Source organism: Hyperolius riggenbachi, chromosome 6 (assembly GCF_040937935.1).
Source record: "Hyperolius riggenbachi isolate aHypRig1 chromosome 6, aHypRig1.pri, whole genome shotgun sequence".
In the NCBI taxonomy this organism is placed as follows: domain Eukaryota; kingdom Metazoa; phylum Chordata; class Amphibia; order Anura; family Hyperoliidae; genus Hyperolius; species Hyperolius riggenbachi.
The window spans coordinates 375624448-375640194 of record NC_090651.1 but is presented as its reverse complement, the minus strand read 5'-3'; the positions used below and the strand labels follow the sequence as shown (position 1 = coordinate 375640194).

General features: G+C 45.1%; 1 protein-coding gene across 1 annotated transcript in view; it reads left to right on the top strand.

The window, feature by feature from the left end:
• Window positions 1-2000: 2000 nt before the first annotated feature.
• LOC137523072 (uncharacterized) overlaps window positions 2001-15747 on the top strand; it is an 86613-nt gene continuing 72866 nt past the window's right edge. Inside the window, exon 1 of the mRNA XM_068243270.1 lies at window positions 2001-2071. The gene's annotated coding sequence lies outside the window, so the exon portion shown is untranslated. The remainder of the gene's footprint in view (window positions 2072-15747) is intronic.

The following is a 15747-nucleotide window of genomic DNA, read 5'->3' as shown; positions in this document are numbered from 1 at the left end:
AAACTATAAGGTCTTTTTGAAAAAAAATTTTTTCCTCTTATTCCCACTGATCCCCTTAATATACCCTAGGAATTTGGTGTTCCTAAACTTTAAGCAGGCTTTGCTATTAACCGTTAAAGTCGGCGGGTTTTTAAATGTATACATTTTTCCTTTGAAACTTTAACATCGATTTTCTCAAAAACTATAAGGTCTTTTTGAAAAAAAAAATTTTCCTCTTATTCCTCCTGATCTCCTTAATATATTCTCCAAATTTGAGGCTCTTAGCATTTAAGGGGGCTTTGCTATTAACCCTTAAAGTCGGCGGCTTTTTTATATTATACGGAGCGTTACGGTTTAACGCGAAATTACGGTAGCGTTTAATGCGAAATTACGGCATGACCGAAACGCGAAATTTCGCGTTGAAAATTACGCTTACGGTATTTTCAATTACGATTTTAATGGCAATTTCGCTACGCTAATTTCGCATCGTAATCGCAAATTTCGCATGCGTAATTATAGTAATGCGAAATTACGAAAATTTCAGCTCAACTCTAGAGACATTGTGCGGATTTTGATTACTTCACACTAGATTCAATTGTGGCTGTGTAGAAGCTCGTCAGAAGCTCCCGAGCCATCCTGAACTTCTTCATTTGGCGTAGGAAAAATAGCGTCTGCTGGGCTTTCCTCTGAGTGGAGGCCGAGTTGGCTTTCCAGGTTAGGTCCTTGGTGATTGTAGTGCCTAGAAGGCGTGCGCAGGGAACCCTTTCCACTTCCGTACCATCAATGCAGATTGGAGGTGGGGTAACAGCATGTTTCCTAAAGTCAGCAATCATCTCTACTGTTTTTGCGGTGTTGAGGACATGTTGGTAAATCTTTATGTGAACGGTCAGGGGACGGGTGTCAGGGAAACAATGGTCACATGGCTTTGAACTGCTGTCAAATGGTACAAATGCTTGTGGTTCAATGACTTGGTGTTTGATATATTTCTACTGGAAGCCAATGAGCCTGTGCGTGTCATGTAGGGAAGGTAGCAGTCTGGTCTGATCAGGGCTGTGGAGTCGGAGTCGAGGAGTCGGAGCTATTTTGGGTACCTGGAGTAAGGCCTTGTTCACATTACAAATCGTTAGCGCAATCGCTCAGTGATTTGGTTAGCGCTTTTAAAAGCCTTTTTCCCAGCGCTTTTGCGCTTCGAAAAGCGCTTTTCTAAGCGCTTACGTGGAGCAAAGATTTTTTTACACTTACTGACGTCAGTCAGGAAGTGAACTCTTTGCCCCGAAAATGAATAAATACAATGCAATGTTATTATTCATAAAAGCACTTAAGAAATCGCTTTTCAAAGTGCTTTTTAAAGCGCTTTGTGATTTCCCTATACTTTTTATCGAATCACAAACGCTCAGAAAATGGTGCAAGAGCCGTATCTGCGATTCAATAGAAAGCGCACCGCACATGTGAGAACACTCAGATAAGCGACCATTGCATTCGCGCTTTTAAGGCAATTTTTAATATCGCCAGCGCTTAAAAAAGAGCGAAATCGCTGTTAGTGTGAACAAGCCCTAAGAGTCTGTGGTTTCATAAACAGAGACATCTGAGTAAGATGATTTTGGCATATTGGGTCATAATTGACTTCCTTGCCTGACAGCAGAGACAGAGCTGACAGAGATTACAGTCATACACTATTGTCTAATTAAAGACGGACCCTTACTAGTACATATACAAAACAATAAAAAAGGGTACTTTTATTGAATAATTAAAATCAATATCTGTACAGGATTTCACTCTATAGCGCTATCACTGTACTAACACATGGACACAGCGCCAGGATGACGGCGCATTCGATTTATTTACATACAAGTTAGGTTAGGCAGCCCTATACGAAGAGCGGCTTATGTGCGCAGACGCCTCCCACGTAGGTGCTGGGCGAGGAGGAGTCTGCGTTTCCATGGCAACAAGGTCGCATAGCGCAGACCGGAAGTGAGGTAGGTGGAAGTGACATCACCCGCCGTCTCCATTACACGGAGACATGATGATGTACCCGACGGGGATGTAGTACACAGCTTCTGGGGCCATAAGCGCCCACCGCATGATCATAGAGGTGAGACTATACCCCTGCCCCTTACTGTGGATGGTAGTAGAACGCGTGTGGGCCAATCCCCTGGCTGGGGGTGGCGTTACTGAGCATTGAGTCTGCCATATTTAAACACTGTGCAAACAGTGTTATCCAGCTCTGACTTGGGCTATTGACAGTGTGTAGCTCTGTCCGTGTACAGTGGTGGGGGGAATCTCTGTATATATTGTACATATGTCTGTTTGCACTAATTGTCACCTCCTGAGGAAGCTGTAAGGGTGAAACCGGTCGAGGGTTAGGCTGCACTGTACATAATATGAGCACCTCTTAAGTATCACTGTTCCTATATGAGGACCCCTATCTTTCACTGTCCTGTGCTTAAAGAAAACCTGAACTGAAAATTAAAAGTCAAAATAAGCATACGCAAGTCATACTTACCTTCCACGTAGTCTACTCCTCAGTGTCTTTCTCCTGTCCCGCGTCCTGTTTGTTCACTGTGATCAAGGGAATTTTCCGTCCTCCATTTTGAAAATGGCCATTACCCATAACAGCTTTCTGGTCAGCACACAGTTAAACTGTAACATCGCCCACTTGAGCCATAGGGAAACATGGACATTACCTGGAACATCAGTTTTCCTCTCAGCTATAACTGACAGCAACTGATATATTTTAGATCTGACAAAATGTTGTCAGAACTGGAAGGGATTATTGTCAGAAGAAAATGGTGAGCTTCTGAGAGGAATTGATGGCAAGGTAACTATTATGTTCATTTGAAGTTACCTCATGTGTTTATTTTAAATATTTTTACTCAGTACAGGTTCTCTTTAAGGGTCTGATTGAGTGAATACTGACACGGCTACACACTGTGCGTATGTCACTCTAGTTTCTTCTGGCCCACACGGCTGATGTCAGGTCTGCTCATTTGCTGGGGAGCTAATTGGGGATAGCCACACCACGCTCATTTGTAATTCAATGTGCATTGGGGGATGGGCGAAGACCCCCCTCTATAGCTCTGATTCTACCCAGTTGGACCGACTCAGCAATGGACAGTGAACTGTTTGTTATACTTTATAGCACAGTGATAGCTCTATAGAGTGAAATCCTGTACAGATATTGATTTTAATTATTCAATAAAAGTACCCTTTTTTATTGTGTTGTATATGTACTAGTAAGGGTCCGTCTTTAATTAGACAATAGTGTATGGTATATTTTCCCTGGTACCTTTTCGGTAAGTGTATATTTAGAGATTACAGACTAACCAGCAAGTTCATGGTGACCCAGAACTCATTGGAGTGTGTAAGGGACTACAATGGTCCTAAAAGCCCCCTTACTAAGATGTTAATGAAAACAAAAGTTTGCTTTTTTAACCGCTTCAGCCTATATGGACGAGCAAGCTCGTCCAGGCAGCGGCAGCTGAAGCCTATCTGGACGAGAGTCCGCGTCCAGGCGCACTTCCGCGTGTGCGCGCGCATGGCCGCGTGGTGCGCGCGGTGCGTGCTCGTCCCCGACGGCTTACAAGCCGTGCTGTTTGGTGAAGAGGAGCCAGCGCTCCTCTGAGCCAATCAGAGCAAAGGAAGTAAAGAATTCACATAGTTACATCCAGTAACAATGTGAATTCTTAATAATGTTTGTAAATAAAACGTTTCCCTCTCTCTGTCTCTCAGCTCCTGTCACACAGATCAATCACTGTTCTGTGGTGACAGGAGCTGAGAGACAGACTGACAGATAAACTGGTAGGACTTTCTCTTAATAAAATTTGCCCCCCATCCCTGAATTTTTAACCCCATAACTGCCCAGAATCCCTGATTCTCCCTCTCCTCGGCCATTTATTCCCTACAGATCTATTGATCACTGATCTATTGTGATCTTTTTCTTCCTATCTGTTACTATCTATACTCTACTGTCCTCCCCCCCCCCTCTCTACCCCCTCTACAACCCCCCTCTACACCCCCCCCCCCCAAAAAAAAAACTTAAAAAAAAAAAACTGTCACTTTAAAAAAAAAATCTTTCTATCGCTTTATATTTTTCATCTTTATCTATCCCTTTCTAAATAATGGCAAGGAGGCTCTATTCTGTGGTGGAGGCAGCCGCCATCCTCCAGCAGAGCAGCAGCGAGGATGAGTCAGGTAGTGATTGGCTCCCTCCGTCCGGATCTGGTTCAGGATCTGAATCTTCAGAGTCCGAAGGGCCGCCATCACGCCGCTTGAGGAGGGACCCAAGTCCTGAGTCCGCTGATGAGGGACCATCAGGACTGTCCACAGCAGGGGGCTCCGTGGGCGACCCAGCTTCGGGCTCCGTGGGCGACCCAGCATCGGGCTCCATGGGCGACCCAGCATCGGGCTCCGTGGGCAACCCAGCAGAGGGCTCCGTGGGCAACCCAGCAGAGGGCTCCGTGGGCAACCCAGCAGAGGGCTCCGTGGGCGACCCAGCTTCGGGCTCCGTGGGCGACCCAGCATCGGGCTCCATGGGCGACCCAGCATCGGGCTCCGTGGGCAACCCAGCAGAGGGCTCTGTGGGCAACCCCGCTGCTGCTAGCAGCAGTGCGCCAGGGGGAGCTAGGCGCAGACAGGGTAGGCAGCCACAGGTACCTTGCAGGCAGGAGGTACCGCTTCATATGTTAAATGGCACCTGGGAACCCCCTAATTATGCTGCGCCCAACATCCCACCCTTCACAGCCACCGCTGGTGTGTCAGTGCCCATTGTCAATCAGGCACCAATTGACATTTTCCAGCTTTTCATGACAGAGGCAATGTGGGAGCATTTAGTAGAGCAAACTAATTTATTTGCGCTACAATTTTTAGCTGACCACCCCACCAACTATATCACCAGAAAATGGCACCCCACCAACGTGCCTGAAATGAAGGCTTATGTAGGCCTCCAGTGTTCTCCCCAGGATCAATCAGCCGGGCGGAGCGCCCAGGTAAGATAAGTTACCGCCCGGCTGATGAAATCGCTATCACCTCTAGTCGCACTCTTCACTGACAAGTGCCCGGCTGTCAGGATGTGCTTCTTCCCCTCTGCACACGAGATCTCGTCCTTCCCGGCGAGCTCCTGCACTGATTGGCTCAGCGTATGGTAAGAGGTGTGACCATAGCGCTAGCTACTGACTGTCACTGCAGACTCATGACTGTTTTAGTGTAAGCTGTGCGGGGATGTGCTGGGCAGAGACTAGAGGCAGGCAGAGCGCAATCATTGACCGGCTGAACGTGTTAATTTATGTGCACGAAGTTCAGCCTATAAAGCGGGACGGAGCAGTGCGGTGGTCTGTGATTTATAGCACAGGGGAGAAACACGTGCTGGAGTCATAGGGGAGCTGACAGCAGGATGGAGCAGTGTGGTGGGCTGTGATTTATAGCAGGAGGATCCCAGGCAGGTCACGGTGAGAGATAGAATGCTGTCTGGAGTCAGCTGCAATTTAAACTGCAGACTTAACTGTGTGAGAGCCAGTGGCTATGTTGTTCTATATGTGTGCTTGTGACGTGAAAGTCCTGTGAAAGCCCAGACTGCAATCCTTCATAAATAAATCTCTCCTGGACTCCTATGGGTCTGTTCTGCCTATGCAAGCCAGGGAGGAGCTGATATATATCACACAGTGCGAGACCCCTCCTCCATACAATCCAAAGGGAGATGGCTCTCTGTCCATTAGCAGCAGCCAGTCATGTACCCTCAATCCACTAGCAACAAAGTGTGAGGCATCTAGTATGAACCCCTCACCCACATCAGCTGCACCAAGGGTGAGATCTCCCTCCGCACCTGATAGCTGTCAGTGATATCTCCACATCCAGTAACACTCAGCACAATCTTCTCTCATACCTATTACCCAGGGTGATCAAAATACCCCACCTGACACTTTTTCGTGATCCTCTACACACACACACACACACTTGTCCCAACTCCCCAGCCCCCCCCCCCCCCCCCCCCCGCGTGACCCCCCTCCTCCATTCATTGTGACCTTACTTCCCCACCCGGCTACTTTTTCATGCCACCCGGCTGGTAAAAAATTCTGGGGAGGACACTGGCCTCACGCTCAGCATGAGCATCACCCCAAAGCCTCAGATAAAAATGTACTGGTCCAGGGACCTTTATCATAATGCACCCCTCTATCCAGCAATAATGCGCAGGCAGCGTTTTGAGCTGTTGTCAACGTTTTTTCACCTAAATGACAACACGCAAAGTGTGAATCATACCGACCCTGACCATGACAGACTGTTTAAATTGAGACCCCTGTTGACCCACCTAAGTGCAGTGTTCATGGATGTATATACCCCACACCGGGAAATAGCTGTGGACGAATCCCTGGTACCGTTTCATGGGAGACTTTCCATGAAACAGTACATCCCAAGCAAGAGGGCAAGATGTGGGGTGAAAATTTATAGGGCATGCGAGAGTGGCACTGGCTATACCTTCACTTTTAAAATTTATGAAGGCAAAGACTCCATTCTGCAGCCAGCTGGGTGCCCTGAGTATATTAGCACCAGTGGCAAAATAGTGGTGGACCTACTGAATCCACTTCTCCACCAAGGCTACCACGTCTACTTGGACAACTTTTATACAAGTGTGCCACTGTTCAAGTTCCTCTTCTCAGTCCAGACTGGCGCATGTGGGACGGTGAGAGCAAACCGTAAAGGCCTCCCCCCACAGGTAGTAAATAAAAAACTATGCAGAGGAGAGTCCTACGCACTCAGATCTGAAGAGCTCCTGGCATTAAAGTTCCACGACAAGCGGGAGGTGATGATGCTATCCACCATCCATACTGAGGCCACAGTTCTTGCCACATCCAGAACGGAACAACGTAGAAAGCCAGAGGCCATAGTCACCTACAATAAAAATATGGGAGCAGTGGACTTATCAGACCAAGTCTTGGCGCCTTATTTATTAAGAAGAAGAAGGAAAGCATGGTACAAAAAAATAACATTCTTCTTGTTGCAGATAACCATGCACAATGCATTTGTGGTCTATCTAAAAACCACCACAACACCAACAAGCCAACAGATGACCTTTCTTGAGTTCCAGATTGAAGTCCACAAGTCCCTAATGTATTCCCCTGGCCAAATTGCACAACAGGATCCTATCCATTTGGAGAACTCAATTAGACTGAGGGAGAGACATTTCCCTGAACTAATTCCCCCCAATGAAGTGAAAAAAGCCCCCCTGAGAAGATGCAGAGTGTGTGTGAAACACAAGAGACGGTGTGAGTCACGGTATTTTTGCCCAGATTGCCCCTCAGCCCCAGCACTGTGTGTTATCAAGTGCTTTAGGGCATACCACACACTTGCAGATTACTAATTTATTTTTTCCCTTTTTTTTGTGTTTTTGTTTCTCTCTTTTTTTTGTGGGTTTTTTTTTCTTTACCTGGACATATTTGACTGGCATTTTCCCCCTTCCTATATATTCATGTAACTTACAGACCCTCAAAGGAGCTCACATTTGGCATACCCCTATGTTTTTGGGGTGTTGGCGGAAACTGAATTTTTTGAGGAAAAAGAAAACACAAAGTAAGTTCAAAATTGAACTTTGGACCCTGCTGCTCCCATCTTCTGACTCTTGGATCTGCTTGACCCCTGACTTATGGCCTCTGGCTTTTCTCTAATTCTGCAAGACATCCAATGGTAAGTTCCAATGTATTTGTTATCACTGTGAAGAGAAGTGATATATTCAAATTAGCCACACTTTGGATTTGTTATAACCAGGGCAATGTGAAAATTCCTTTTGCAGTGTTCCTTTGACAAGGTAGCTCACAAAATACCTACTGATGAATAGCCCTGGTTGTTAGCCTTCTATGATGGTGTCATGTGCGGTCTTTGTTTGATTCCAATCTCTCCTGGGAATATGCAAACAAACAATAGCTCTGCAACAATTAGTGCAAAAAAAAATAGTGCACATTGGGTATAATTGATTGCTGCACACAACCATTTGTTACTAAGTAAGGCATATGTTGTATCATTTTAACCGTGATGAGCTGTAGAATACATTTTGGTGTGTTTTAGGACTGAGGCCTAAGTCATCAGATTTTTTTATAGTGCCAAAGTGAAAAAAAGATGTAAAAAATATCATTTTCCAAGTTATGATTCAATTTTAGCAAAACCGCAGAAGTCCAATTGTTTCAAAATATGTGCATCTCAGTAGGTCTGGGTCTCTAGTTTTCAGAATGGTGACATTTGTGACCTGTTTCAAATGTTCTGACACTCCAGGGGCTTTGCGAACAAAGAATGACTGTATTACTTTTGTTGCAAAAAATGGCCTTGAAAATTGCATTAGTGCTGCTCATGGTTAACAGAGTATTGCGTGGCCAAGAAGCTATCTGATTATGTGTATAGGGTATCATTTTCACCGGGACAAGCAAGAGAATAGTATTTGGGGTCTTTGAGAGACAAAAACTATGTCAAGTGAAAAAAGATGTAAAAAAATACCATTTTCCAAGTTATGATTCAATTTTAGCAAAACCGCAGAAGTCCAATTGTTTTAAAATATGTATATCTCAGTAGGCCTGGGTCTCTAGTTTTCAGAATGGTGACATTTGTGACCTGTTTCAAATGTTCTGACACTCCAAGGGCTTTGCGAACAAAGAATGACTGTATTACTTTTGTTGCAAAAAATGGCCTTGAAAATTGCATTAGTGCTGCTCATGGTTAACAGAGTATTGCGTGGCCAAGAAGCTATCTGATTTTGTGTATAGGGTATCATTTTCACCGGGACAAGCAAGAGAATAGTATTTGGGGTCTTTGAGAGACAAAAACTATGTCAAGTGTTTGTTTTTTTTGTGCCAAAGTGAAAAAAGATGTAAAAAAAATACCATTTTCCAAGTTATGATTCAATTTTAGCAAAACCGCAGAAGTCCAATTGTTTCAAAATATGTGCATCTCAGTAGGTCTGGGTCTCTAGTTTTCAGAATGGTGACATTTGTGACCTGTTTCAAATGTTCTGACACTCCAGGGGCTTTGCGAACAAAGAATGACTGTATTACTTTTGTTGCAAAAAATGGCCTTGAAAATTGCATTAGTGCTGCTCATGGTTAACAGAGTATTGCGTGGCCAAGAAGCTATCTGATTATGTGTATAGGGTATCATTTTCACCGGGACAAGCAAGAGAATAGTATTTGGGGTCTTTGAGAGACAAAAACTATGTCAAGTGTTTGTTTTTTTTGTGCCAAAGTGAAAAAAGATGTAAAAAAATACCATTTTCCAAGTTATGATTCAATTTTAGCAAAACCGCAGAAGTCCAATTGTTTTAAAATATGTATATCTCAGTAGGCCTGGGTCTCTAGTTTTCAGAATGGTGACATTTGTGACCTGTTTCAAATGTTCTGACACTCCAGGGGCTTTGCGAACAAAGAATGACTGTATTACTTTTGTTGCAAAAAATGGCCTTGAAAATTGCATTAGTGCTGCTCATGGTTAACAGAGTATTGCGTGGCCAAGAAGCTATCTGATTATGTGTATAGGGTATCATTTTCACCGGGACAAGCAAGAGAATAGTATTTGGGGTCTTTGAGAGACAAAAACTATGTCAAGTGTTTGTTTTTTTTGTGCCAAAGTGAAAAAAGATGTAAAAAAATACCATTTTCCAAGTTATGATTCAATTTTAGCAAAACCGCAGAAGTCCAATTGTTTTAAAATATGTGTATCTCAGTAGGCCTGGGTCTCTAGTTTTCAGAATGGTGACATTTGTGACCTGTTTCAAATGTTTTGACACTCCAGGGGCTTTGCGAACAAAGAATGACTGTATTACTTTTGTTGCAAAAAATGGCCTTGAAAATTGCATTAGTGCTGCTCATGGTTAACAGAGTATTGCGTGGCCAAGAAGCTATCTGATTTTGTGTATAGGGTATCATTTTCACCGGGACAAGCAAGAGAATAGTATTTGGGGTCTTTGAGAGACAAAAACTATGTCAAGTTTTTTTTTTTTGTGCCAAAGTGAAAAAAGATGTAAAAAAAATGCCATTTTCCAAGTTATGATTCAATTTTAGCAAAACCGCAGAAGTCCAATTGTTTTAAAATATGTATATCTCAGTAGGCCTGGGTCTCTAGTTTTCAGAATGGTGACATTTGTGACCTGTTTCAAATGTTCTGACACTCCAGGGGCTTTGCGAACAAAGAATGACTGTATTACTTTTGTTGCAAAAAATGGCCTTGAAAATTGCATTAGTGCTGCTCATGGTTAACAGAGTATTGCGTGGCCAAGAAGCTATCTGATTATGTGTATAGGGTATCATTTTCACCGGGACAAGCAAGAGAATAGTATTTGGGGTCTTTGAGAGACAAAAACTATGTCAAGTGTTTGTTTTTTTTGTGCCAAAGTGAAAAAAGATGTAAAAAAATACCATTTTCCAAGTTATGATTCAATTTTAGCAAAACCGCAGAAGTCCAATTGTTTTAAAATATGTGTATCTCAGTAGGCCTGGGTCTCTAGTTTTCAGAATGGTGACATTTGTGACCTGTTTCAAATGTTTTGACAATCCAGGGGCTTTGCGAACAAAGAATGACTGTATTACTTTTGTTGCAAAAAATGGCCTTGAAAATTGCATTAGTGCTGCTCATGGTTAACAGAGTATTGCGTGGCCAAGAAGCTATCTGATTTTCCTTATGCCTCTATGGCAGCACATTGGGTAGTGGCCCCGCCCCCTACCCCCATAGGACCAATAACTATTTAAATAGCGATTAGAGGAGGTGCTCGCTGTCTTTTTTGCTTGTCCTCACCTCATAGGACCTAAAGCTGCAGCCATCGCAGAAATTTTTTTTTTGGCACCTACCTGACTGTTTTCCTGCAGTCCCCACACCTAAGCCTCCCGGTGTGAAGGTCCACCTGGCAGTCCTATAAAGTAGGATAATGGTGGATGCCCCGTTCTGCTGATCTTGGGGGCATAACTTATCTGGTATTGCTGCCTCTCGTAGTTCACTAAGAGTGTGCATTGCAGAGAAGCTTACCGCTATGTCTCCTGTGGACTCTAAAGGAGTCTTGCCGGCGCGTGTCCTACTCTCTTTGCTCGCTGTCCACGGAGCTGCGTGCGTTCCAGGTCTCCCTGACTGTGGAGCGCAGGGGGCGTGTCCAGGGGCGTGCTGCGTCCTGTGCGCCCGGCGGCCCGTGACGTCACCGTCCACAAGCGGATTGGACGGGGCGCGCCTTACTCCTCCTGCTTGCTCTCCGGCCGTCCTCCAGGAAGTATTTAGCCCTGGAGACGGCGTTGTGTCGTGCTGCCATTTCGCCCTCTCCGCACAGCCAGAGTTGGGGCCATGGAGACTGGACAGGCAGCGCTGGGAGCAGAGGTCTCGATCGGGGCAGAGGAGTAAGTGTGTTTTTCTTCTGGGGGCCAGCTTGGGGGATCCTCCTTACAGTATGCATTGCACTCTAGGAGAGTCAGTGCAGGAGGGGGGTATCTCAGTGTTGGTCTCCTTTCCAACTTAATGCTTTCTTCTTGCCTCCTGAGCTATCTATCTTCAGCCTCTTCTTCTGAGGACACAGATGCGCCCCTCACAGATCAGCAACTTAAGCATAGGTAGGTGCACATCAGGTAGGTTTAAGCTTGCAATGGGAGTGCATAGATCCTCATAGTCGTTTGACTATCTCTTTCAGCCCTGGAAGACGGCAGAAATTGAGCCCAGGACCCAGGAGGACTACGTCAAGATCTTCACCTCCACACTACTACTCCGACTACTACAGACAGCGTTCAAGAAGTCGTTCCCCTAGAAGAGATTACCAGGAATACCGGGGATACTACGACAACTATCATTCTTATCGAAGAGTTTCCCCTCCAAGAGATTACGCAACGGACTATCCAAGACATAGAGGGTGTTGGGCTTGCGGGGATGCAGTCATGCCTGGCAAATTAGTTTGTAGGAACTGTTTCACCCAGAAGTCAGGAGAATCTGACCAATCGGCAGTGGACGTGTCAGCACTAATCAAAAAGGCAGTTCAGGAATCAATGGACTCATATATTTCAAATATACCTTCTTCCCACACGGCGGATCAGCCGCACACTTCGGCAGGAGAGCCGACAGCAGACACCATTACTTCAGGAGGATTTGACTTTACATTAATACCACAATTTGTAAAAGCAGTAAGAGACGCAATTGAATGGGAATCCGACGACGAAGTAGAGGAGACTAATAAGAAAAGGAAGGAGAAGAAAAGATATTACCCTCATCTTAAAAGGGTGAAGGACACCTTCCCATACCTTGTTGAGGTGGAGGAAGTAATCAAAGATGAATGGCAGCGAGTAGAGAAGAAGCCTTCTTTAGCAAACCGACTCGCAAAATTATATCCATTACCCGACAAAGAATGTAAAGTATTAGAGGATGCCCCAACAGTGGACACATCAATAATGAGACTCGCCAAACACATGACACTCCCATTGGAGGACTGCATTTCTTTCAAGGATGTGTTACTGAGAAAAGCGGATCAGGACTTAAAGAAAATCTATACTTCAGCAGGCGGAGCTTGCAAGCCAGCAATTACCCTAGCAGCCGTAGGAAAGGCGGTGAGGTCATGGACAGAAAATTTAGAATCAGCCATCAGATCAGATGCGGACAAAGATACATTGATTGCAGCACTGGAGGATCTAAAGCTATCGTCAGACTTTATAGGGGAGGCGGCTTTTGATGTTGTAAGAGGAGCTTCCAGAGCCATGCTCTACTCAGTGACAGCAAAAAGAGCTCTGTGGCTCAGATCATGGTCCGCAGATATTAATTCAAGACAAGCGTGGTGCAGAATCCCATTCGATGGAACAATGTTGTTTGGCGAAAAGATGGATGCGGCAATAACCAGGGTCACAGGAGGGAAGTCTGGTCTATTGCCACAAGATAGAAGATCGACAAAGCAGACCTTCCCACCCACACAACAGCAGAATAGATTTAAAAATGCCAGGTCTTACCGCCCGGGGAAAAACTTTAGGAGAGACTGGAAAGGCACTCAGTCTACACTGCCAAAATCCACCAAACAAAGATCCACGGATCCTCCTTCAAATGCAAAGAAGTCTTTTTGACGATGTCCTAGTCCAGGATGTACCTGTCGGTGCCAGACTGAGGTCGTTCTACCAAATTTGGAAATCAAAGATAGACTCTCAGTGGGTAAATCGCACAATCCTAGAGGGTCATTCCTGGACATTCAAGCACACCCCGAGGTTTCGCTTCATACCAACAAAGATCCCACGTACTCAGGACAGACGGAACATCTTATTCTCTTATGTAGAGGAACTGATCCAAAAACAGGCAATATCTCCGGTTCCTTTAGGTCACAGAAACAAGGGGTTTTACTCGCCCCTGTTCCTAGTAACAAAGAAGTCGGGAAAACTTCGCCCAGTATTAGACCTAAGGGGACTGAACCAATACATCAATCTCGAACGGTTCAGAATGGAGTCATTACAGTCGATAAGTCAAGCGATCCTCAAGAACGATTGGATGTTGTCAGCCGATCTGCAGGACGCATATCTACATATTCCAATCCAAGACAAATATCAGAAATTTCTGAGATTTGCAATAGGGGAACGTCACTTTCAATTCACATGCCTCCCTTTCGGCATCTCAACAGCACCCAGGACTTTCACAAAGGTGCTAGTATCAGTTATCGCGGTTCTCAGACTTCAAGGATTAAGACTGTATCATTATTTAGACGACATTCTACTACTGGCATCAACCCGGGAACTAATACTCCAGCACAGACAGGTTCTCCTAGACACTCTGAGAGAATTCGGTTGGCTCATCAACCAGGAAAAGAGCCAGCTAACACCAACACAAGACCTAGTGTTTTTAGGAGCACGTTTCCAGACACATCAAAACTCCATATCAATTCCGGAAGAAAAGATCCACACCATCCAAGAGAGAGTGGGAAACATCACCAGTTCCTCTTCAACAACAGCCAGAAATTGTCTCAGGTTGCTAGGCACGTTGTCAGCGACCATTCTTATTCTACCATGGGCCCACTGGCACATACGAGACTTCCAGATAGGCTTTCTCGAGCAGTGGGACAAAGAAAGTTTGAACCAGCAGATCACTCCGTCCAGGGACATGAAGGACAGTCTCACTTGGTGGCTACTAGAACACAACATCCGCCAGCATGTGCAGTTGACTCCGGACCATCCAATAGTCATAACAACAGACGCCAGCAGGAAAGGATGGGGAGCCACGTGCAAGGACCTAGTAGCCCAGGGCACATGGACACAGGAGGTTTCAGAGCAATCCTCAAACTCATTGGAACTCCTGGCAGTATTACACGCTCTCCACCACTTCCTGGAACAGATCAGGAACAAGAACTGCTTACTACGTATCGACAACAAGACTGCAGTAGCATACGTACAGAGACAAGGGGGGACACGCAGCTACGCGTTACTCAACATAGCCAGACAGATTTTTCTATTGGCGGAGGAGAATCTCCTGTCACTCAAGGCAGTCTACATCCCAGGTTCACTGAATATACAGGCAGACTACCTAAGCCGAAATCATGTGGACAACAACGAATGGTCATTAAATCAGTTGATCTTCAACCAGATTTGCAGTTAGTGGTTTCTGCCAGACATAGACATGATGGCAACAAAAACGAATACAAAGTGCAGAAGATTTATAGCGAGATATCCATACAGACAGGCGGAAGCAGTGGACATTCTGACAAGTCCATGGAACTTCTCGAAGGGGTACGTGTTCCCCCCGACTCCTCTAATATACAGTCTACTAAGGAAACTACAACTGGAATCGGTATCAGTGATTGCGATAATACCCAGATGGCCTCGTCGACCTTGGTTCCCATTACTTCTCAGTCTGGCGGTGGAGGAACCCTGGACTCTACCACTGAGAAGAGACCTGCTAACTCAGGGTCCCATCATGCACCCAAATCCCAATCGACTCCATTTAGCGGCATGGCACTTGAGAGGGGGAAGCTTGAGCAGATAGGATGTTCTGATGAAGTCATAGAGACAATGCTTAAAGCCAGAAAACCGTCCACTAATAAAACCTATTATAGAATCTGGGATAAGTTTACATCCTTTGCGTCCTTAACAGGATTTGATCCACACCAACCGGGCCCGCAGAATGTTTTGGATTTTCTACAGACAGGAGTTCAAAAGGATTTGAGCTACAATGCAATTAAAGTGCAGATCTCAGCTATCTCTGCTCTATCTGATGTTAGATGGGCTCTACACCCACTAATCAAACAGTTTATGATGGCCGTAATTAAAATTAAACCGCCTAGGAAACCTACCTTTGCAAAGTGGGATCTACCATTAGTACTAAACTTCTTATCATCAAGTCCCTTTGAGCCAATACAAACATGCTCATTATGGAACCTAACGCTAAAGACTGTCTTCTTAGTGGCAATAACATCAGCCCGTAGAGTGTCAGAATTAGGTGCACTGGCATGTAGGGAGCCTCACCTAACCTTCTTTCACGACAGGGTACAACTAAGACCACTGGACTCTTTTCTTCCGAAGGTAGTAACAACATACCATGTTAACCAGGAGTGGTCACTACCATCGTTTGAGGATCACGATAACTTTGTGTTACACTCCCTGGACGTGTCTAGAGCACTGAAAGCATATCTGGAAGTCACAGATTCTTTCAGAAAATCTGAGCATCTGTTTATTATCCCGGCAGGATATAAAAAAGGACATACTGCCTCCACAAGAACGATTGCCTCATGGTTGATCAAGACCATTCAGGCAGCATATCGGGCGGCTGGGTTACAGCCCCCAGATACTATAGGGGCACACTCAACTAGGT